Here is a 3,103-nt window from a genome sequence, read left to right as displayed (position 1 = left end):
ATATTTGATTCCCTGCCATCTATTAGCGAAATATAGAAGTTCTTAGTATCCTTTGAAGTATAAATTTGCAATCGCTATATTGCAAACAGTTCAGTTTTTAAGTACAAGATGGCGTATCGGAGATTTTAGGTGTATATATAACGCCATATATTTAAAGTTGATACTTGACCGCTTTTAAACACAGGTGTTTCATACGACAATTACTTTAGTATATCAGTTGATAAATAGTATATATAAGTCAGTTTCTCTTATAATTTTAGTTTGATAGTGAAAGTTAAACAAGATTTATGTAGTTAAATGCATTCTCATTCTATTGCACCAAAAATTATTGAAGTGAAGCACACAGTTTAATGGAGTTAGTGCATTGTCAAAATATTTTATAGTAACTAACACATGACTTACTGAAGACAACATAAACGGTATGTGCTACTAGTATTATATAATAAACATATATTTATTTATTTTTTTATTTTAACAGTATAGATATAGATTTTTCTACAAGAGTACAGTTAGTAATCATTGTTTTCAAAAATATATATTTTAAGGTAAATAAAATTAACAACGTTTACTTATGATGAAAATCATGATAATTTTGTCCACTTTTTTAAGGTATTCACTGATGAGGTCATATTTATTAGAAGTACAGCATTCTCAGCATGATGGGACATTATCCAGATATTATTATTAAAATCATTTAAATGCTTAAAATAATGAAATGTTTCCTCCAAGGTAAAAGTATTTTTGTTTGTCTGTTATATATACTATCAAAAAAAAAATTAAAATTTATCTTACATTGAAGTCAGTCCATTAGAAGCATATTAATGTAATTACCAAGAATGTCTGACATCTTATCAGTATGACTTAAATATATATAGCTTTATGAAACTAGGTATATATTCTTAAATTGTTTAATGTAGAATGTTTGCAATATTATTAAAAATTTTAAGAAAGGAAATGACAAGTTTTAAAATATATTAAATATTTCTTTTTTTCCTATTATTTAGGCTTCATCCCTGGAAATCATTGTTACAATAATAATCAGCTTCAGGGGGCAATATACAGAAGAAGAGAATTCAGCATTTGTCCGAGTTTAATATTTACTCTATTTTGATTTTTTTTTATTTACAAAAATTATAATTTATTAAATACAATAAATAAAATACATGCAAATTAATCAAATTTGAAATAATAGTAAAAATTAGTTTGAATTTATTTTGTTTTAAAATGTAAATGTATTTTTAAAGCATACTTTAATTATATTCAATAATGTACATTTTTATAATATTGTACAATTTGTAGAAATAAAGCCTCATACTGTTGGTCTTTTATTTACCTACGACACTACTACACTACGTCATACGTCACATGTCACTACGTCGAACAAATGTCAAACAAGTGGCGAGTGGCGACATCTGTAGAACTCTATAGTCTCTGGATATTGTCTCTATTGAGATAGGTTATAGAATGATTAAATAATAGTTCTATATTAGTGAGGAGCTGCGCACAATTTTGTAACATAATTATGTAATACTAGCGACCCTCTTGCGGCTTCGCCCGCTTTTACTACTGGATTATTCATATACGTAATGTATATTTGCAAAGCACTTAAGATAATGTGAAAATTAATTAAACCCTAATGCAACCCGCATTTTCGTAGTTTCAATAAGGATTTTCCAATTGTTTTACACAGCAATAATTTTTTAGTAGGTACCGTAATTTTAAATCTGTGCTACTAATCTTTTCAAGTAGGTACTTATTAAAATATAGTTAAATGACTATTTTTAAACGGGATAAATTATAAACCAAAACCTACCTACTAATAACTACTACAAAAAATATGAAACCAAATATATCACGCTGAAATAATGCATTCAACTCCAATTATCCAATACGTGCAAACGCATCTAAGTCTTCGTTGCTATAGAGGCAGGCGGGTTTTTTTTTCGAGCTTGTGGTTAATGCTGAAGAGGGTATTCTGTCCCTGATGAAAAGCAAGCACTATGTGGCTGCCTGTGATTAAAATTAAATAGAATGCATCGACCAGGAATCGAACCCGGGCCGCCCACGTGGCTGGCGAGCATTCTACCACTGAACCACCGATGCGTATAAGGCAGGCGGCGCGGCGGACGCGCTTGTATAAGCAAAACGTCGCGGGGCGCGGTATTTTTTGATATTGTAACAACTTCTAAAGTATTGATTAATATGAAAAACAGTAAAAGACAGTGTTGGTCTACATTAAATGGCCAACGTAACTAATATACTTATTTATATGCTGAGAGTAAGGGATAAGTGAAACTTGAGTAACATACAGCTGATGTGTCAACGGCGGGATGTGTCAACAATTAAATGCGGTTTTCTCTAAAACTATTCGCAATATGACTCACAATAAAAAATATATTGAAATTATTATTTTTAGACAGAAAAATGATCACTACACGTTATTCTTGAAAGATACGAATATGCTCTCGCGAACTTTTTTGTAGATCTCATTAAGAAGAACAATACTCCAGTACATTTTTTTCATGTAGTACTTACCATTAAAGCAGCGCATGCGCAAAAGTGTCTCAACGGGTAGGACTTTATACATATTTATCGTATTTATGTTAATTTACATAAGAATGTACAAATAATAAACTATATATAAACCTTCTACGAAAAATACTCGACCTAATGGTGAAAACCGCAACAAAATCCGTTGGGTGGTTTAGAAGAAGAAGAGTTAGAAACAACAGACAGACACGAAAAGCGACTTTGTTTTATAAGATATAGGATGTATTGTTGCACAGCACTAGTGCAACAGATAATATAATGCCTCTCATCATACCACACACTTTTTAATATATAGTTGGGAGACTTCTGTACTACAATATGTCAACTGTCAAATATAGTACTTTAATGTGTCAATGTCAAAATGCCCGCTCTTTTCATTTGTTATTAAAAGTTACTAATTTAACCGGGAAGACATATTTGGCCTAGCGTTGCCAAACTATCGATTGTTTCGCAATTGATAGTTTTAATTTAAAAAACGCTATGCGATCGATATTTTCGATAGTATCGAAACTATCGATAGTTTAGAAGAAAACAATACTATCGATAGTATCGT

The 3,103-nt window shown here is 30.4% G+C and overlaps 1 long non-coding RNA gene across 1 annotated transcript; it reads left to right on the top strand.

The window, feature by feature from the left end:
• The first annotated feature begins 173 nt into the window (after positions 1 to 173).
• On the top strand, positions 174 to 1,988 carry LOC146529746 (uncharacterized). The gene is made up of 3 exons (XR_014879033.1): positions 174 to 419; positions 610 to 729; positions 1,005 to 1,988. It is a non-coding gene; the product is annotated as an uncharacterized LOC146529746 (long non-coding RNA).
• The last annotated feature ends 1,115 nt before the right edge of the window (positions 1,989 to 3,103 follow it).

This window comes from Heliconius melpomene, chromosome 18 (genome assembly GCF_056956725.1).
Source record: "Heliconius melpomene rosina isolate 202511_hmr_F chromosome 18, ASM5695672v1, whole genome shotgun sequence".
NCBI classification, from domain to species: Eukaryota; Metazoa; Arthropoda; class Insecta; order Lepidoptera; family Nymphalidae; genus Heliconius; species Heliconius melpomene.
The sequence above is the reverse complement of the archived record's forward strand: the minus strand, read 5'-3'. Positions and strand labels throughout refer to the sequence as shown.